The sequence below is a fragment of the Phyllobates terribilis genome, unplaced genomic scaffold, assembly GCF_046119375.1.
Source record: "Phyllobates terribilis strain yellow unplaced genomic scaffold, ASM4611937v1 Scaffold_124__1_contigs__length_5142088, whole genome shotgun sequence".
In the NCBI taxonomy this organism is placed as follows: Eukaryota; Metazoa; Chordata; class Amphibia; order Anura; family Dendrobatidae; genus Phyllobates; species Phyllobates terribilis.
Window position 1 is genome coordinate 4,023,329 of NW_027362884.1, and position 20,339 is coordinate 4,043,667.

General features: G+C 43.0%; 11 non-coding genes and 1 pseudogene across 11 annotated transcripts; all 12 read left to right on the top strand.

Moving 5' to 3' along the window:
* Positions 1-245: 245 nt before the first annotated feature.
* LOC141203599 (U2 spliceosomal RNA) lies at positions 246-436 on the top strand. The gene has a single exon (XR_012274634.1). It is a non-coding gene; the product is annotated as a U2 spliceosomal RNA (small nuclear RNA).
* A 1,114-nt stretch (positions 437-1,550) lies between these two features.
* LOC141203600 (U2 spliceosomal RNA) lies at positions 1,551-1,741 on the top strand. Its single transcript, XR_012274635.1, has one exon. It is a non-coding gene; the product is annotated as a U2 spliceosomal RNA (small nuclear RNA).
* Positions 1,742-2,856: 1,115 nt separating this feature from the next.
* Positions 2,857-3,047, top strand: LOC141203601 (U2 spliceosomal RNA). Its single transcript, XR_012274636.1, has one exon. It is a non-coding gene; the product is annotated as a U2 spliceosomal RNA (small nuclear RNA).
* Positions 3,048-4,162: 1,115 nt separating this feature from the next.
* Positions 4,163-4,353, top strand: LOC141203602 (U2 spliceosomal RNA). The gene has a single exon (XR_012274637.1). It is a non-coding gene; the product is annotated as a U2 spliceosomal RNA (small nuclear RNA).
* A 1,115-nt stretch (positions 4,354-5,468) lies between these two features.
* Positions 5,469-5,659, top strand: LOC141203603 (U2 spliceosomal RNA). The gene has a single exon (XR_012274638.1). It is a non-coding gene; the product is annotated as a U2 spliceosomal RNA (small nuclear RNA).
* A 1,115-nt stretch (positions 5,660-6,774) lies between these two features.
* Positions 6,775-6,866, top strand: LOC141203356 (U2 spliceosomal RNA; annotated as a pseudogene).
* Positions 6,867-7,655: 789 nt separating this feature from the next.
* On the top strand, positions 7,656-7,841 carry LOC141203250 (U2 spliceosomal RNA). Its single transcript, XR_012274370.1, has one exon. It is a non-coding gene; the product is annotated as a U2 spliceosomal RNA (small nuclear RNA).
* A 1,115-nt stretch (positions 7,842-8,956) lies between these two features.
* On the top strand, positions 8,957-9,147 carry LOC141203604 (U2 spliceosomal RNA). The gene has a single exon (XR_012274639.1). It is a non-coding gene; the product is annotated as a U2 spliceosomal RNA (small nuclear RNA).
* A 1,115-nt stretch (positions 9,148-10,262) lies between these two features.
* LOC141203605 (U2 spliceosomal RNA) lies at positions 10,263-10,453 on the top strand. The gene has a single exon (XR_012274640.1). It is a non-coding gene; the product is annotated as a U2 spliceosomal RNA (small nuclear RNA).
* Positions 10,454-16,741: 6,288 nt separating this feature from the next.
* On the top strand, positions 16,742-16,938 carry LOC141203240 (U2 spliceosomal RNA). The gene has a single exon (XR_012274363.1). It is a non-coding gene; the product is annotated as a U2 spliceosomal RNA (small nuclear RNA).
* Positions 16,939-18,053: 1,115 nt separating this feature from the next.
* Positions 18,054-18,244, top strand: LOC141203606 (U2 spliceosomal RNA). The gene has a single exon (XR_012274641.1). It is a non-coding gene; the product is annotated as a U2 spliceosomal RNA (small nuclear RNA).
* A 1,115-nt stretch (positions 18,245-19,359) lies between these two features.
* LOC141203609 (U2 spliceosomal RNA) lies at positions 19,360-19,550 on the top strand. The gene has a single exon (XR_012274643.1). It is a non-coding gene; the product is annotated as a U2 spliceosomal RNA (small nuclear RNA).
* The last annotated feature ends 789 nt before the right edge of the window (positions 19,551-20,339 follow it).

Sequence of the window (20,339 nt, forward strand, 5' to 3'; positions counted from 1 at the left end):
TCCTCCCTTCCAACGGTGTTGAGGCGGGTGGGAACAGCAGGGGGTGAAGGTGCTGTGTTTAAAGAGGTGGAGTTATGCAGATCTAAAACGCGTGGATTGCAGCAGCAGCAAGCCGAAAAGTGCAGGCATGTAAGGGATCTAGAGGTTGACAACATGTCTTCTTAACGGGAGTCCAGGAGCTCATCTCCACAAATGGACTTTTCAGGATCCTTGGGTGGCTCCGTAGTTTGAAACCAATTCTGGTTATCGCTTCTCGGCCTTTTGGCTAAGATCAAGTGTAGTATCTGTTCTTATCAGTTTAATATCTGATACGTCCCCTATCTGGGGACCATATATTAAATGGATTTTTAGAACAGGGAGATGGAAAAAGAGCTTGCTCTGTCCACTCCACGCATTGACCTGGTATTGCAGTATCTCCAGGACCGGTGCACCCCTTCTTTAATGCAGTTTCTAAAATCAGAAAGAATTGAATTCAATGTTTTTTGTTCATTTTGCTTGTTTGTCGGATTTTGGGATGGACTCTTTGGCTTTGCTTTTCTTCTCCTCATTGGATTTTTCATGTTCAAAGTTGCAGAAGCCAGATTACAAGCTCATTTTGGTTCAACTTCAGCAACTGTGCATTGCATTGCCATGTAATGTGATGCAATGCTATCTTTCTAGCTCTCCCTTTTTACTTCCTTTTGGATAAACAGACATATTAGGCAAGTATTTTGGAGCTTTCACCTAAATAACTACAGGTGGTGAGATAAGCTGCACAATATAATTGACCTTTCAGTATATTGTTGCACACACACCATCTATTTAGCAAATGCCCTTGTTATCAACAGCAGCCTTTTAAACTCACCTGAGCTAACAGGTATGTGCGCTGGTTACTCTGCTGCGCTTAAAATTTCTTTTTTGGTTTGCTACAATGCCTTTTCTGAAACGTTGTCTCCTTCTGCTGGAACACTGACTTCTTTCATTTAATGCCCGCAGACTATAAAAGAGAACCCAACCCAAAAAGTTTGGTTGATTAGTCTGTGGCATTCTGTTAAACTGTTGCTTATGGCGGTCTCTGTGAGCTTCTCAGCGACATTCAGCCAGCCAGGTATCCTGCCTGCAGTAGATGGAATGTGGCAATGGAACGCTGGCTGCGCGTGTCATAATAGGCTCTGAGCCTTTATATACCTGTGCACAGCAGCAGCCACCTTCAGTCTGCTGCTGGACAGCCAGCAGCAGCAGCAGCAGGAGAGGTATGTAATCAGGAGCCCTCCTGCTAAGGGTAGACAGCTGCTCGTTCCACCCCACCCCCGCCTTAATTGGTTCTCCTCCCTTCCAACGGTGTTGAGGCGGGTGGGAACAGCAGGGGGTGAAGGTGCTGTGTTTAAAGAGGTGGAGTTATGCAGATCTAAAACGCGTGGATTGCAGCAGCAGCAAGCCGAAAAGTGCAGGCATGTAAGGGATCTAGAGGTTGACAACATGTCTTCTTAACGGGAGTCCAGGAGCTCATCTCCACAAATGGACTTTTCAGGATCCTTGGGTGGCTCCGTAGTTTGAAACCAATTCTGGTTATCGCTTCTCGGCCTTTTGGCTAAGATCAAGTGTAGTATCTGTTCTTATCAGTTTAATATCTGATACGTCCCCTATCTGGGGACCATATATTAAATGGATTTTTAGAACAGGGAGATGGAAAAAGAGCTTGCTCTGTCCACTCCACGCATTGACCTGGTATTGCAGTATCTCCAGGACCGGTGCACCCCTTCTTTAATGCAGTTTCTAAAATCAGAAAGAATTGAATTCAATGTTTTTTGTTCATTTTGCTTGTTTGTCGGATTTTGGGATGGACTCTTTGGCTTTGCTTTTCTTCTCCTCATTGGATTTTTCATGTTCAAAGTTGCAGAAGCCAGATTACAAGCTCATTTTGGTTCAACTTCAGCAACTGTGCATTGCATTGCCATGTAATGTGATGCAATGCTATCTTTCTAGCTCTCCCTTTTTACTTCCTTTTGGATAAACAGACATATTAGGCAAGCATTTTGGAGCTTTCACCTAAATAACTACAGGTGGTGAGATAAGCTGCACAATATAATTGACCTTTCAGTATATTGTTGCACACACACCATCTATTTAGCAAATGCCCTTGTTATCAACAGCAGCCTTTTAAACTCACCTGAGCTAACAGGTATGTGCGCTGGTTACTGTGCTGCGCTTAAAATTTCTTTTTTGGTTTGCTACAATGCCTTTTCTGAAACGTTGTCTCCTTCTGCTGGAACACTGACTTCTTTCATTTAATGCCCGCAGACTATAAAAGAGAACCCAACCCAAAAAGTTTGGTTGATTAGTCTGTGGCATTCTGTTAAACTGTTGCTTATGGCGGTCTCTGTGAGCTTCTCAGCGACATTCAGCCAGCCAGGTATCCTGCCTGCAGTAGATGGAATGTGGCAATGGAACGCTGGCTGCGCATGTCATAATAGGCTCTGAGCCTTTATATACCTGTGCACAGCAGCAGCCACCTTCAGTCTGCTGCTGGACAGCCAGCAGCAGCAGCAGCAGGAGAGGTATGTAATCAGGAGCCCTCCTGCTAAGGGTAGACAGCTGCTCGTTCCACCCCACCCCCCGCCTTAATTGGTTCTCCTCCCTTCCAACGGTGTTGAGGCAGGTGGGAACAGCAGGGGGTGAAGGTGCTGTGTTTAAAGAGGTGGAGTTATGCAGATCTAAAACGCGTGGATTGCAGCAGCAGCAAGCCGAAAAGTGCAGGCATGTAAGGGATCTAGAGGTTGACAACATGTCTTCTTAACGGGAGTCCAGGAGCTCATCTCCACAAATGGACTTTTCAGGATCCTTGGGTGGCTCCGTAGTTTGAAACCAATTCTGGTTATCGCTTCTCGGCCTTTTGGCTAAGATCAAGTGTAGTATCTGTTCTTATCAGTTTAATATCTGATACGTCCCCTATCTGGGGACCATATATTAAATGGATTTTTAGAACAGGGAGATGGAAAAAGAGCTTGCTCTGTCCACTCCACGCATTGACCTGGTATTGCAGTATCTCCAGGACCGGTGCACCCCTTCTTTAATGCAGTTTCTAAAATCAGAAAGAATTGAATTCAATGTTTTTTGTTCATTTTGCTTGTTTGTCGGATTTTGGGATGGACTCTTTGGCTTTGCTTTTCTTCTCCTCATTGGATTTTTCATGTTCAAAGTTGCAGAAGCCAGATTACAAGCTCATTTTGGTTCAACTTCAGCAACTGTGCATTGCATTGCCATGTAATGTGATGCAATGCTATCTTTCTAGCTCTCCCTTTTTACTTCCTTTTGGATAAACAGACATATTAGGCAAGCATTTTGGAGCTTTCACCTAAATAACTACAGGTGGTGAGATAAGCTGCACAATATAATTGACCTTTCAGTATATTGTTGCACACACACCATCTATTTAGCAAATGCCCTTGTTATCAACAGCAGCCTTTTAAACTCACCTGAGCTAACAGGTATGTGCGCTGGTTACTCTGCTGCGCTTAAAATTTCTTTTTTGGTTTGCTACAATGCCTTTTCTGAAACGTTGTCTCCTTCTGCTGGAACACTGACTTCTTTCATTTAATGCCTGCAGACTATAAAAGAGAACCCAACCCAAAAAGTTTGGTTGATTAGTCTGTGGCATTCTGTTAAACTGTTGCTTATGGCGGTCTCTGTGAGCTTCTCAGCGACATTCAGCCAGCCAGGTATCCTGCCTGCAGTAGATGGAATGTGGCAATGGAACGCTGGCTGCGCGTGTCATAATAGGCTCTGAGCCTTTATATACCTGTGCACAGCAGCAGCCACCTTCAGTCTGCTGCTGGACAGCCAGCAGCAGCAGCAGCAGGAGAGGTATGTAATCAGGAGCCCTCCTGCTAAGGGTAGACAGCTGTTCGTTCCACCCCACCCCCCGCCTTAATTGGTTCTCCTCCCTTCCAACGGTGTTGAGGCGGGTGGGAACAGCAGGGGGTGAAGGTGCTGTGTTTAAAGAGGTGGAGTTATGCAGATCTAAAACGCGTGGATTGCAGCAGCAGCAAGCCGAAAAGTGCAGGCATGTAAGGGATCTAGAGGTTGACAACATGTCTTCTTAACGGGAGTCCAGGAGCTCATCTCCACAAATGGACTTTTCAGGATCCTTGGGTGGCTCCGTAGTTTGAAACCAATTCTGGTTATCGCTTCTCGGCCTTTTGGCTAAGATCAAGTGTAGTATCTGTTCTTATCAGTTTAATATCTGATACGTCCCCTATCTGGGGACCATATATTAAATGGATTTTTAGAACAGGGAGATGGAAAAAGAGCTTGCTCTGTCCACTCCACGCATTGACCTGGTATTGCAGTATCTCCAGGACCGGTGCACCCCTTCTTTAATGCAGTTTCTAAAATCAGAAAGAATTGAATTCAATGTTTTTTGTTCATTTTGCTTGTTTGTCGGATTTTGGGATGGACTCTTTGGCTTTGCTTTTCTTCTCCTCATTGGATTTTTCATGTTCAAAGTTGCAGAAGCCAGATTACAAGCTCATTTTGGTTCAACTTCAGCAACTGTGCATTGCATTGCCATGTAATGTGATGCAATGCTATCTTTCTAGCTCTCCCTTTTTACTTCCTTTTGGATAAACAGACATATTAGGCAAGCATTTTGGAGCTTTCACCTAAATAACTACAGGTGGTGAGATAAGCTGCACAATATAATTGACCTTTCAGTATATTGTTGCACACACACCATCTATTTAGCAAATGCCCTTGTTATCAACAGCAGCCTTTTAAACTCACCTGAGCTAACAGGTATGTGCGCTGGTTACTCTGCTGCGCTTAAAATTTCTTTTTTGGTTTGCTACAATGCCTTTTCTGAAACGTTGTCTCCTTCTGCTGGAACACTGACTTCTTTCATTTAATGCCTGCAGACTATAAAAGAGAACCCAACCCAAAAAGTTTGGTTGATTAGTCTGTGGCATTCTGTTAAACTGTTGCTTATGGCGGTCTCTGTGAGCTTCTCAGCGACATTCAGCCAGCCAGGTATCCTGCCTGCAGTAGATGGAATGTGGCAATGGAACGCTGGCTGCGCGTGTCATAATAGGCTCTGAGCCTTTATATACCTGTGCACAGCAGCAGCCACCTTCAGTCTGCTGCTGGACAGCCAGCAGCAGCAGCAGCAGGAGAGGTATGTAATCAGGAGCCCTCCTGCTAAGGGTAGACAGCTGCTCGTTCCACCCCACCCCCCGCCTTAATTGGTTCTCCTCCCTTCCAACGGTGTTGAGGCGGGTGGGAACAGCAGGGGGTGAAGGTGCTGTGTTTAAAGAGGTGGAGTTATGCAGATCTAAAACGCGTGGATTGCAGCAGCAGCAAGCCGAAAAGTGCAGGCATGTAAGGGATCTAGAGGTTGACAACATGTCTTCTTAACGGGAGTCCAGGAGCTCATCTCCACAAATGGACTTTTCAGGATCCTTGGGTGGCTCCGTAGTTTGAAACCAATTCTGGTTATCGCTTCTCGGCCTTTTGGCTAAGATCAAGTGTAGTATCTGTTCTTATCAGTTTAATATCTGATACGTCCCCTATCTGGGGACCATATATTAAATGGATTTTTAGAACAGGGAGATGGAAAAAGAGCTTGCTCTGTCCACTCCACGCATTGACCTGGTATTGCAGTATCTCCAGGACCGGTGCACCCCTTCTTTAATGCAGTTTCTAAAATCAGAAAGAATTGAATTCAATGTTTTTTGTTCATTTTGCTTGTTTGTCGGATTTTGGGATGGACTCTTTGGCTTTGCTTTTCTTCTCCTCATTGGATTTTTCATGTTCAAAGTTGCAGAAGCCAGATTACAAGCTCATTTTGGTTCAACTTCAGCAACTGTGCATTGCATTGCCATGTAATGTGATGCAATGCTATCTTTCTAGCTCTCCCTTTTTACTTCCTTTTGGATAAACAGACATATTAGGCAAGCATTTTGGAGCTTTCACCTAAATAACTACAGGTGGTGAGATAAGCTGCACAATATAATTGACCTTTCAGTATATTGTTGCACACACACCATCTATTTAGCAAATGCCCTTGTTATCAACAGCAGCCTTTTAAACTCACCTGAGCTAACAGGTATGTGCGCTGGTTACTCTGCTGCGCTTAAAATTTCTTTTTTGGTTTGCTACAATGCCTTTTCTGAAACGTTGTCTCCTTCTGCTGGAACACTGACTTCTTTCATTTAATGCCTGCAGACTATAAAAGAGAACCCAACCCAAAAAGTTTGGTTGATTAGTCTGTGGCATTCTGTTAAACTGTTGCTTATGGCGGTCTCTGTGAGCTTCTCAGCGACATTCAGCCAGCCAGGTATCCTGCCTGCAGTAGATGGAATGTGGCAATGGAACGCTGGCTGCGCGTGTCATAATAGGCTCTGAGCCTTTATATACCTGTGCACAGCAGCAGCCACCTTCAGTCTGCTGCTGGACAGCCAGCAGCAGCAGCAGCAGGAGAGGTATGTAATCAGGAGCCCTCCTGCTAAGGGTAGACAGCTGCTCGTTCCACCCCACCCCCCGCCTTAATTGGTTCTCCTCCCTTCCAACGGTGTTGAGGCGGGTGGGAACAGCAGGGGGTGAAGGTGCTGTGTTTAAAGAGGTGGAGTTATGCAGATCTAAAACGCGTGGATTGCAGCAGCAGCAAGCCGAAAAGTGCAGGCATGTAAGGGATCTAGAGGTTGACAACATGTCTTCTTAACGGGAGTCCAGGAGCTCATCTCCACAAATGGACTTTTCAGGATCCTTGGGTGGCTCCGTAGTTTGAAACCAATTCTGGTTATCGCTTCTCGGCCTTTTGGCTAAGATCAAGTGTAGTATCTTTCGAAAAGGCGGTTTTGGATGTTGGCCGCCCTAGTAGATTGATACATTATGCACACTGGGGTTTAGGCGCTTGTTAGTACGCCAGGTGGCTAATATAGTCATCTGGTGGAAAGCATGGCCCCCCAGGATCGACGCCATTGGGCCGGGGAAGATCGAAAGCCCGAAGTGTGAAGTGCCCCAGGAGTGGTGACCCTGGGGTGCCTTAACTCACTGGGATTGGGAACCCCACTTGAGTTTATGGCACATTTGCACAAGCACTTCAAATTTTCTTTCTTCGCACACACCCTTATTCCGGGCCTTCTGGCCTTAGGATGGGGAATTTTTCAATTCCCGGTCGAAGGTCCGGGCAGTATTATACTGTGAAACCTTCACTATTTATTTAATTTCTTTGTCACTGTGTGTCCACTTATTCACGTGTGTCACGTCCTACTAGGATTTTGTCGGGATGCGGTTCCCTTACGGGTTCCTCTCTTGGCAGGTCTAGGGGGGGAGTGTGTGGCCATCAGGTTCCGCTCCCCCCTGAACCCCCCTGGCTCTCCTCTTTCGGGAGGAGAGCGTTGTTGGCTCCCCTCTTCCGGGAGGGGAGCACAGTCTTTGGCTCGCAGTGCCTTGCTCGGGTGATAACTCGGGCAGGTGCTGGGGGTAAGATTGGGTCGCCTCTGGCTTCGGCTGGAGGTGGCTTTTTGTCCCTGTTCCTCGCTGTGGCCTTTTGGCTCGGAGGGACGGGGAATGGTTTGGGGGACCCATCTCCTTTTGGAGAGGGTTTCAAGAAGACCAGCATCCTAGTGCACTTTTTTTGTGGCACTTGTCACTTTTTTAAGCGCACTCGGGTTTTGTACACGAATTCGGGCTTTCGATAAAAAAAAAAAAAATCTGTTCTTATCAGTTTAATATCTGATACGTCCCCTATCTGGGGACCATATATTAAATGGATTTTTAGAACAGGGAGATGGAAAAAGAGCTTGCTCTGTCCACTCCACGCATTGACCTGGTATTGCAGTATCTCCAGGACCGGTGCACCCCTTCTTTAATGCAGTTTCTAAAATCAGAAAGAATTGAATTCAATGTTTTTTGTTCATTTTGCTTGTTTGTCGGATTTTGGGATGGACTCTTTGGCTTTGCTTTTCTTCTCCTCATTGGATTTTTCATGTTCAAAGTTGCAGAAGCCAGATTACAAGCTCATTTTGGTTCAACTTCAGCAACTGTGCATTGCATTGCCATGTAATGTGATGCAATGCTATCTTTCTAGCTCTCCCTTTTTACTTCCTTTTGGATAAACAGACATATTAGGCAAGCATTTTGGAGCTTTCACCTAAATAACTACAGGTGGTGAGATAAGCTGCACAATATAATTGACCTTTCAGTATATTGTTGCACACACACCATCTATTTAGCAAATGCCCTTGTTATCAACAGCAGCCTTTTAAACTCACCTGAGCTAACAGGTATGTGCGCTGGTTACTCTGCTGCGCTTAAAATTTCTTTTTTGGTTTGCTACAATGCCTTTTCTGAAACGTTGTCTCCTTCTGCTGGAACACTGACTTCTTTCATTTAATGCCTGCAGACTATAAAAGAGAACCCAACCCAAAAAGTTTGGTTGATTAGTCTGTGGCATTCTGTTAAACTGTTGCTTATGGCGGTCTCTGTGAGCTTCTCAGCGACATTCAGCCAGCCAGGTATCCTGCCTGCAGTAGATGGAATGTGGCAATGGAACGCTGGCTGCGCGTGTCATAATAGGCTCTGAGCCTTTATATACCTGTGCACAGCAGCAGCCACCTTCAGTCTGCTGCTGGACAGCCAGCAGCAGCAGCAGCAGGAGAGGTATGTAATCAGGAGCCCTCCTGCTAAGGGTAGACAGCTGCTCGTTCCACCCCACCCCCCGCCTTAATTGGTTCTCCTCCCTTCCAACGGTGTTGAGGCGGGTGGGAACAGCAGGGGGTGAAGGTGCTGTGTTTAAAGAGGTGGAGTTATGCAGATCTAAAACGCGTGGATTGCAGCAGCAGCAAGCCGAAAAGTGCAGGCATGTAAGGGATCTAGAGGTTGACAACATGTCTTCTTAACGGGAGTCCAGGAGCTCATCTCCACAAATGGACTTTTCAGGATCCTTGGGTGGCTCCGTAGTTTGAAACCAATTCTGGTTATCGCTTCTCGGCCTTTTGGCTAAGATCAAGTGTAGTATCTGTTCTTATCAGTTTAATATCTGATACGTCCCCTATCTGGGGACCATATATTAAATGGATTTTTAGAACAGGGAGATGGAAAAAGAGCTTGCTCTGTCCACTCCACGCATTGACCTGGTATTGCAGTATCTCCAGGACCGGTGCACCCCTTCTTTAATGCAGTTTCTAAAATCAGAAAGAATTGAATTCAATGTTTTTTGTTCATTTTGCTTGTTTGTCGGATTTTGGGATGGACTCTTTGGCTTTGCTTTTCTTCTCCTCATTGGATTTTTCATGTTCAAAGTTGCAGAAGCCAGATTACAAGCTCATTTTGGTTCAACTTCAGCAACTGTGCATTGCATTGCCATGTAATGTGATGCAATGCTATCTTTCTAGCTCTCCCTTTTTACTTCCTTTTGGATAAACAGACATATTAGGCAAGCATTTTGGAGCTTTCACCTAAATAACTACAGGTGGTGAGATAAGCTGCACAATATAATTGACCTTTCAGTATATTGTTGCACACACACCATCTATTTAGCAAATGCCCTTGTTATCAACAGCAGCCTTTTAAACTCACCTGAGCTAACAGGTATGTGCGCTGGTTACTCTGCTGCGCTTAAAATTTCTTTTTTGGTTTGCTACAATGCCTTTTCTGAAACGTTGTCTCCTTCTGCTGGAACACTGACTTCTTTCATTTAATGCCTGCAGACTATAAAAGAGAACCCAACCCAAAAAGTTTGGTTGATTAGTCTGTGGCATTCTGTTAAACTGTTGCTTATGGCGGTCTCTGTGAGCTTCTCAGCGACATTCAGCCAGCCAGGTATCCTGCCTGCAGTAGATGGAATGTGGCAATGGAACGCTGGCTGCGCGTGTCATAATAGGCTCTGAGCCTTTATATACCTGTGCACAGCAGCAGCCACCTTCAGTCTGCTGCTGGACAGCCAGCAGCAGCAGCAGCAGGAGAGGTATGTAATCAGGAGCCCTCCTGCTAAGGGTAGACAGCTGCTCGTTCCACCACACCCCCCGCCTTAATTGGTTCTCCTCCCTTCCAACGGTGTTGAGGCGGGTGGGAACAGCAGGGGGTGAAGGTGCTGTGTTTAAAGAGGTGGAGTTATGCAGATCTAAAACGCGTGGATTGCAGCAGCAGCAAGCCGAAAAGTGCAGGCATGTAAGGGATCTAGAGGTTGACAACATGTCTTCTTAACGGGAGTCCAGGAGCTCATCTCCACAAATGGACTTTTCAGGATCCTTGGGTGGCTCCGTAGTTTGAAACCAATTCTGGTTATCGCTTCTCGGCCTTTTGGCTAAGATCAAGTGTAGTATCTGTTCTTATCAGTTTAATATCTGATACGTCCCCTATCTGGGGACCATATATTAAATGGATTTTTAGAACAGGGAGATGGAAAAAGAGCTTGCTCTGTCCACTCCACGCATTGACCTGGTATTGCAGTATCTCCAGGACCGGTGCACCCCTTCTTTAATGCAGTTTCTAAAATCAGAAAGAATTGAATTCAATGTTTTTTGTTCATTTTGCTTGTTTGTCGGATTTTGGGATGGACTCTTTGGCTTTGCTTTTCTTCTCCTCATTGGATTTTTCATGTTCAAAGTTGCAGAAGCCAGATTACAAGCTCATTTTGGTTCAACTTCAGCAACTGTGCATTGCATTGCCATGTAATGTGATGCAATGCTATCTTTCTAGCTCTCCCTTTTTACTTCCTTTTGGATAAACAGACATATTAGGCAAGTATTTTGGAGCTTTCACCTAAATAACTACAGGTGGTGAGATAAGCTGCACAATATAATTGACCTTTCAGTATATTGTTGCACACACACCATCTATTTAGCAAATGCCCTTGTTATCAACAGCAGCCTTTTAAACTCACCTGAGCTAACAGGTATGTGCGCTGGTTACTCTGCTGCGCTTAAAATTTCTTTTTTGGTTTGCTACAATGCCTTTTATGAAACGTTGTCTCCTTCTGCTGGAACACTGACTTCTTTCATTTAATGCCTGCAGACTATAAAAGAGAACCCAACCCAAAAAGTTTGGTTGATTAGTCTGTGGCATTCTGTTAAACTGTTGCTTATGGCGGTCTCTGTGAGCTTCTCAGCGACATTCAGCCAGCCAGGTATCCTGCCTGCAGTAGATGGAATGTGGCAATGGAACGCTGGCTGCGCGTGTCATAATAGGCTCTGAGCCTTTATATACCTGTGCACAGCAGCAGCCACCTTCAGTCTGCTGCTGGACAGCCAGCAGCAGCAGCAGCAGGAGAGGTATGTAATCAGGAGCCCTCCTGCTAAGGGTAGACAGCTGCTCGTTCCACCCCACCCCCCGCCTTAATTGGTTCTCCTCCCTTCCAACGGTGTTGAGGCGGGTGGGAACAGCAGGGGGTGAAGGTGCTGTGTTTAAAGAGGTGGAGTTATGCAGATCTAAAACGCGTGGATTGCAGCAGCAGCAAGCCGAAAAGTGCAGGCATGTAAGGGATCTAGAGGTTGACAACATGTCTTCTTAACGGGAGTCCAGGAGCTCATCTCCACAAATGGACTTTTCAGGATCCTTGGGTGGCTCCGTAGTTTGAAACCAATTCTGGTTATCGCTTCTCGGCCTTTTGGCACGATCTGTAGTGGATCCTGTCATTGGGCTAAAGGTGACCTGTGTGGAGGTTGCTGCTCTCGGCCTTTTGGGTTTACCCAATTGCTGCTATTGGGAGTGGTGGACCAAAGCTGGGAATACCCTTTTATCGCTGGTGGACGGTCTTTTCTTTGTGTAGTGGTGGACGGTCGGAGAGGAGGTCGGAATCCAGAGACGTTTGGCGATCCTAGGAGGTGTTTTTCTTCATTTTTTTCCTGGTGTTATCTGTGGAAAGAAAGAAAGAAGAGAATATGGAGTCCAGGAGGAATACTGGAGGTAGGAGGACTGATCAAGGGGGAAATCCCAATGACTATTTTCATGAGGAATACCCGCTTAAGGACACAATTAGGTTTGTGGTGTCTCCTGGTCATAGGCAAGAGAAGGATGCGACTTTTGTCTATGAGAAGATTTGCAGCTTTTTGAAAATTGAAAAAGACGAATATTATTGTTTTCAAAGTTTCTTTTCAAGGGGCTTCCATGACGTTACTTTAATGAGAAGTTCCCAGTGTGAACGGGTATTTTCTCTTTATGAAATTAATAAGGAGAATGCGCTGTTCGAGGGGGTTAAAGTAATCCCCTCGTTTCAATTTTCATTTAGACTCTTGACAGTCCACATGTTCAGCCCTTTCATTTCTGATCAGGAGGTCCTGTGTTTTCTTAGTACTTACTGTGAGAAGGTAATTGAGAAGGGAAGAGGAAAAACGCAATTTGGGGTATGGAATGGGAAAAGAACTTATTTGGTGGCTTTCAAAAAAGATCCTGATGTAGAGGGTGGTGTACTGAGGCCCCCGCCGGTCGTTTTTATAAACCGTAGCCGTGGGTATTTATTTTTTGCGGGGATGCCTGAATATTGTAGAAAATGTCGAATATATGGCCATAATGACAATGGTTGCAAAAAGTGTTCAGAATGTCCAGGAGCTGGACATCAGGAGGAAGATTGCCCTGCAAAGAGGAATCAGAAGGGCGATGAAGAGATGGATACCGTGCCTGGAAGTCAGCAACAAGGAAAAGCTGATGAGGACATGGAAGGAACAAGGAATGAGGAGGAGGATCTGAGGATGGAGAATGAAAGGAAGGAGAAAGAAAAGGTGGAAAAGGAGAAGAAGAAGGCACAGAGGTTCAAGAAAATGGAAGAGGAATATAAACAGAATAAAGAGGAGAAGAGTCGGGTGGAGACTGAAAAGGAAGTGAGGAAGAGAGAAGAACAGAAGAGAGAAGAAAAGAAGAAAGAAGATGAGAAGAAAGAAGATCAGAAGAAAGAAGAGCAGAAGATAGAAGAGCAGAAGGGAAAGGAACAGAAGAAAGAACAAAAAAAGGAAGAAGAGGGGAAGAGACATTCTGTGTTATTTGAATTGGGTAAAATTATACAGAAATTCCCGCCGGCAAGTAAAGTGGGAATCATGCAGAAAACTTTACCTCTGGTGGAGCCGTTACCTTCTGGGTCTCAGTCCGGTGGTCAGTCGTGTACTCAGGTCCAGATGGACTGTTCGGATAGAGTTCTGAAAAGAAGGGTAGAAGAAGTTGGAGAGGTGAATATACTAGGTGGAGGGAAAGTGAAAGCTATAGAAAAAGTAGATGTAGCAAAGGACATTGTAGTCTCCAGTTCAGATGAGCAGGAGATTCAAGATTTTTCTACTTCAGACGAGGGTGATGGGGCATGCCCTAAGAATGACAGACCAGGATGATCCAATTTGCTTCCCTGAATGTTCAGGGGTTAAATAATGAACAAAAAAGAGTTGCTCTATATGATTTTTTAGGATTGGAAAATTTGGACTTTATTTTTTTACAGGAATGTAACCTAAGAAAACCTGTTGATTATGATTTTTTTAAAGAACATTGGTGTGGAAAAGCTATTTTTTCAGGTGGGAATGAAAATAAGAGTGATGGAGTTGGTTTCTTATGTAGTCAACACTGGGACATAGTGGATTATGAGGAGATATACCTGGGTCGAATTCTAAAAGTGGAGATCAAAAAATCTAATCTGATAATTAAATGCTTCTGTGTCTATGCCCATCCTGTTAAAAGCAGAAGGACAGAATTATTTGAAATTTTACAGATGTTTTTAACTGGGTCGGGACCAATAATTGTCAGTGGAGATTTTAATTGTCATCTGAATAGCAAAAAAGACAGCTCCGTTACGGTTTTAAATGGTATTATTTCTGCTAGTAACTTGCAAGATGCATGGGTTGCTTGTGGGAGAAACAAAGGTGAAGAATTAACATGGTCGAGTAATCGTGCTAGTTCTAGAATTGACTATTTTTTTATATCTACCCATTTTAAATGTGACTCTTTTAAATCCGAATTAAGCTGCTTCTCTGATCATAAATTAATAAGATGTGTTGTTGATTGTAATAATGTAGAAAACAGGAAATCCACGCATTGGAAACTAAACACTTCTCTGTTAGAGGACAAGGAAGTAGTTTTAGATTTTTTGTACATTTTATAAAAAACTGAGATTGAAGAGGAGGAGTTTTAAAGATGTTCTGGAGTGGTGGGATTTTTTTAAAAGAGAAACTAAGGTATTTTTTATTAAAGTGGGTAGAAGAATGGCCAGAGAGAAGAGAGAACAATATCGGTTGTTGAATGCAAGGTTACAATGTTTTTATACTTTCAGGAATAATGGAAATAATTTTGACGAAGAAATTGAGTGTGTTAAAAGTCAAATACAAAAAATTTTACATGAAAAAGGGAAAGAGATTATTTTTAATGCTAGAGTGAGAGTTTTGGAAGAAGATGAGAAATGCTCTAAATTCTTCTTTAAAAAAATTGTTGGGAAAAAAGACTTTATGGAAAATGTGGAAGGTGAAATTGTACTGGAAGGAAAGATTAAGAAGGTGGAGGAATTTTATAGTGATTTATTTTCAGAGAAAAAAAGTGATGGCGTTTTGAGGGATAATTTTTTGAATAACCTAAAGTATGCCTTTTCAGAGGAGGGGAAAGAGGTTTTAATTAGTGATTTTACGATTAATGAATTATGGGAAACAATCAAATCCTTTGCAAATTCTAAAACCCCGGGTATGGACGGTTTGCCTATAGAATTTTATAAGTGTTTTTGGAGTTTTTTAAAAGAAGATTTTTTTGAGTTATTTTATCATGTAATGTGTTCATGTTGTACTCCAGGGTCATGGGCAGAAGGGTTGATAGTGTTACTTTTTAAAAAGGGGGAAAAGAGTCTTATCAAGAATTGGAGACCTATAACTCTTCTTAATGCAGACTACAAAATTTATGCGAAAATACTTGCAAACCGTTTAAAAAAGGTAATATCTATGGTAATTGGAGGGGAGCAATCATGCGCAGTTCCTGGGAGAAAAATTACAGATTCACTTTTATTGGTAAGGGACGTGATATGGGATTTTAAAGATAGGGCACAAAAACTAGCATTGATCACATTAGATTTTGAAAAGGCATATGATAGAGTATCACATTGTTTTTTATTTGAAGTTTTAAAGAAAATTGGTTGCCCGGAAGAGTTTATTAATCGTATTAAATGTTTATATGATTTATCTTTTAGTAAAGTGTCTGTTAACGGGTATTTATCTGGAAGTATTAAGATAACTTGTGGCGTTAAACAGGGCTGCCCTTTGTCTCCTATTTTATTCATATGTGCGATAGAACCTCTTTTAAGTGCTATTAGAAACGATAAGGTGGTGGATGGAGTGTTTCTACCGGGAAATAATAATGTACCTCTTAAGTTTGTGGCATATATGGACGACGTAACAGTATTTGTGAGGAGTATGAGAAGTTTTAACAGAGTTTTAAGGACAGCGGAATGGTTCAGCGGTGCTTCTGGTTTTAAGGTTAACTTTGAAAAATCAGGGGTTTTATCAATTGGTGGTTTTATGATGGATGGGGCTTGTAGGCTTTTAGTGGTTCCAGAGATAAAAATTTTAGGGGTATTCTTTTCATCAAATTGTGGGAATATTAAGAATTGGGAATCACTTTTGGAGCGTGTAAGAAAAAAGATCAGCCTGTGGAAGCTAAGATGCTTGTCGATGGAAGGGAAGATATTAGTGATAAGACAAGTGCTTTTACCCTTGATTTTATATGTTGCCGTTGTTTTTATACCACCGGACTCTGTAATGAAGAAGATTATTAAGGAGTGTTTTAATTTTTTCTGGGGTACAAAGATGGAGAGGGTTAGAAGGGAGGAGTTGTATAAGAAGAAAGAAGACGGAGGGAAGAACTTCCAAGATATTAGAAGGTTTTTATATTGTAAATATCTCTCTTTGTGTTTTAATGTTCTGGTTGGCGAAGAATCGAATCTGAAAGCTATTTTAACATATAACTGCGGTTTTTTTATAAGGAAATATAAATGGTGTGTGATGGATCTGAAGAAACCCCATAGATGGCTACCTCCAGAACATTATATAATTTTGGAAAGAATAATGAGAGAGTTTAACTTGATGAGTGGGGGATGTGAAATACTAACAAATCATAGGAAAATTTTAAAGTTTTTGGAGAATAGAAGTTATACATGTACGGTTGACCAATTCTCATCACAATTATCAAAAGAAATTTGGCTACGGGTTAATGTGCCATTTATTGCAAATGAGCAAAAGGATTTATTATGGAGCATCATAAAGAAGTGTCTTCCAACTAAAGATTTTAATCATAGGAGAGGGTTGGTAAGGAATTCTCAGTGTCCGAGGCATGGTTGTATAGAGGACGAGACGTGTTTACACATCTTTTGGAATTGCGACTTTGCACAAAGGGTTTGGAGGAAGATAAGTACATTGGTTGGAGTTGTAAGTAGTCTTAGGTCTTTTGATTTTAACTTAATATTTTATGGAATTGGTATAAGAAATGTAGAATTTAAAGTGGTTTGGCTAATTGTTTCTGTAGTTAAAATGGCTTTATGGAAATGTAGAAATATTTTATTGTTTAAAAGGACCATGTTATCTGTTAATGATTGTATTAAACTTAGCTTTAGTTATTTATTTATCTACTATTGGAAAGATAGGAAAGATGTAGGTATAGAAGAAGCAGAAAAAATCTGGAGGCAGAAGGAGTGGAATAATATTTTGGATTAATAGTTCGTATTAATATAAATGTTTCTACTTACCTTTTCTGTGTTTCACGGTGATGATTTCTTGGATTTAGTCTTAATTTCTGTGAAATATGAAAGACATAAATCATTTAATTTCGAAATCTGAGTGAAAAAAAAAAAAAAAAAAAAAATCTGTTCTTATCAGTTTAATATCTGATACGTCCCCTATCTGGGGACCATATATTAAATGGATTTTTAGAACAGGGAGATGGAAAAAGAGCTTGCTCTGTCCACTCCACGCATTGACCTGGTATTGCAGTATCTCCAGGACCGGTGCACCCCTTCTTTAATGCAGTTTCTAAAATCAGAAAGAATTGAATTCAATGTTTTTTGTTCATTTTGCTTGTTTGTCGGATTTTGGGATGGACTCTTTGGCTTTGCTTTTCTTCTCCTCATTGGATTTTTCATGTTCAAAGTTGCAGAAGCCAGATTACAAGCTCATTTTGGTTCAACTTCAGCAACTGTGCATTGCATTGCCATGTAATGTGATGCAATGCTATCTTTCTAGCTCTCGCTTTTTACTTCCTTTTGGATAAACAGACATATTAGGCAAGCATTTTGGAGCTTTCACCTAAATAACTACAGGTGGTGAGATAAGCTGCACAATATAATTGACCTTTCAGTATATTGTTGCACACACACCATCTATTTAGCAAATGCCCTTGTTATCAACAGCAGCCTTTTAAACTCACCTGAGCTAACAGGTATGTGCGCTGGTTACTCTGCTGCGCTTAAAATTTCTTTTTTGGTTTGCTACAATGCCTTTTCTGAAACGTTGTCTCCTTCTGCTGGAACACTGACTTCTTTCATTTAATGCCTGCAGACTATAAAAGAGAACCCAACCCAAAAAGTTTGGTTGATTAGTCTGTGGCATTCTGTTAAACTGTTGCTTATGGCGGTCTCTGTGAGCTTCTCAGCGACATTCAGCCAGCCAGGTATCCTGCCTGCAGTAGATGGAATGTGGCAATGGAACGCTGGCTGCGCGTGTCATAATAGGCTCTGAGCCTTTATATACCTGTGCACAGCAGCAGCCACCTTCAGTCTGCTGCTGGACAGCCAGCAGCAGCAGCAGCAGGAGAGGTATGTAATCAGGAGCCCTCCTGCTAAGGGTAGACAGCTGCTCGTTCCACCCCACCCCCCGCCTTAATTGGTTCTCCTCCCTTCCAACGGTGTTGAGGCGGGTGGGAACAGCAGGGGGTGAAGGTGCTGTGTTTAAAGAGGTGGAGTTATGCAGATCTAAAACGCGTGGATTGCAGCAGCAGCAAGCCGAAAAGTGCAGGCATGTAAGGGATCTAGAGGTTGACAACATGTCTTCTTAACGGGAGTCCAGGAGCTCATCTCCACAAATGGACTTTTCAGGATCCTTGGGTGGCTCCGTAGTTTGAAACCAATTCTGGTTATCGCTTCTCGGCCTTTTGGCTAAGATCAAGTGTAGTATCTGTTCTTATCAGTTTAATATCTGATACGTCCCCTATCTGGGGACCATATATTAAATGGATTTTTAGAACAGGGAGATGGAAAAAGAGCTTGCTCTGTCCACTCCACGCATTGACCTGGTATTGCAGTATCTCCAGGACCGGTGCACCCCTTCTTTAATGCAGTTTCTAAAATCAGAAAGAATTGAATTCAATGTTTTTTGTTCATTTTGCTTGTTTGTTGGATTTTGGGATGGACTCTTTGGCTTTGCTTTTCTTCTCCTCATTGGATTTTTCATGTTCAAAGTTGCAGAAGCCAGATTACAAGCTCATTTTGGTTCAACTTCAGCAACTGTGCATTGCATTGCCATGTAATGTGATGCAATGCTATCTTTCTAGCTCTCCCTTTTTACTTCCTTTTGGATAAACAGACATATTAGGCAAGCATTTTGGAGCTTTCACCTAAATAACTACAGGTGGTGAGATAAGCTGCACAATATAATTGACCTTTCAGTATATTGTTGCACACACACCATCTATTTAGCAAATGCCCTTGTTATCAACAGCAGCCTTTTAAACTCACCTGAGCTAACAGGTATGTGCGCTGGTTACTCTGCTGCGCTTAAAATTTCTTTTTTGGTTTGCTACAATGCCTTTTCTGAAACGTTGTCTCCTTCTGCTGGAACACTGACTTCTTTCATTTAATGCCTGCAGACTATAAAAGAGAACCCAACCCAAAAAGTTTGGTTGATTAGTCTGTGGCATTCTGTTAAACTGTTGCTTATGGCGGTCTCTGTGAGCTTCTCAGCGACATTCAGCCAGCCAGGTATCCTGCCTGCAGTAGATGGAATGTGGCAATGGAACGCTGGCTGCGCGTGTCATAATAGGCTCTGAGCCTTTATATACCTGTGCACAGCAGCAGCCACCTTCAGTCTGCTGCTGGACAGCCAGCAGCAGCAGCAGCAGGAGAGGTATGTAATCAGGAGCCCTCCTGCTAAGGGTAGACAGCTGCTCGTTCCACCCCACCCCCCGCCTTAATTGGTTCTCCTCCCTTCCAACGGTGTTGAGGCGGGTGGGAACAGCAGGGGGTGAAGGTGCTGTGTTTAAAGAGGTGGAGTTATGCAGATCTAAAACGCGTGGATTGCAGCAGCAGCAAGCCGAAAAGTGCAGGCATGTAAGGGATCTAGAGGTTGACAACATGTCTTCTTAACGGGAGTCCAGGAGCTCATCTCCACAAATGGACTTTTCAGGATCCTTGGGTGGCTCCGTAGTTTGAAACCAATTCTGGTTATCGCTTCTCGGCCTTTTGGCTAAGATCAAGTGTAGTATCTGTTCTTATCAGTTTAATATCTGATACGTCCCCTATCTGGGGACCATATATTAAATGGATTTTTAGAACAGGGAGATGGAAAAAGAGCTTGCTCTGTCCACTCCACGCATTGACCTGGTATTGCAGTATCTCCAGGACCGGTGCACCCCTTCTTTAATGCAGTTTCTAAAATCAGAAAGAATTGAATTCAATGTTTTTTGTTCATTTTGCTTGTTTGTCGGATTTTGGGATGGACTCTTTGGCTTTGCTTTTCTTCTCCTCATTGGATTTTTCATGTTCAAAGTTGCAGAAGCCAGATTACAAGCTCATTTTGGTTCAACTTCAGCAACTGTGCATTGCATTGCCATGTAATGTGATGCAATGCTATCTTTCTAGCTCTCCCTTTTTACTTCCTTTTGGATAAACAGACATATTAGGCAAGCATTTTGGAGCTTTCACCTAAATAACTACAGGTGGTGAGATAAGCTGCACAATATAATTGACCTTTCAGTATATTGTTGCACACACACCATCTATTTAGCAAATGCCCTTGTTATCAACAGCAGCCTTTTAAACTCACCTGAGCTAACAGGTATGTGCGCTGGTTACTCTGCTGCGCTTAAAATTTCTTTTTTGGTTTGCTACAATGCCTTTTCTGAAACGTTGTCTCCTTCTGCTGGAACACTGACTTCTTTCATTTAATGCTTGCAGACTATAAAAGAGAACCCAACCCAAAAAGTTTGGTTGATTAGTCTGTGGCATTCTGTTAAACTGTTGCTTATGGCGGTCTCTGTGAGCTTCTCAGCAACATTCAGCCAGCCAGGTATCCTGCCTGCAGTAGATGGAATGTGGCAATGGAACGCTGGCTGCGCGTGTCATAATAGGCTCTGAGCCTTTATATACCTGTGCACAGCAGCAGCCACCTTCAGTCTGCTGCTGGACAGCCAGCAGCAGCAGCAGG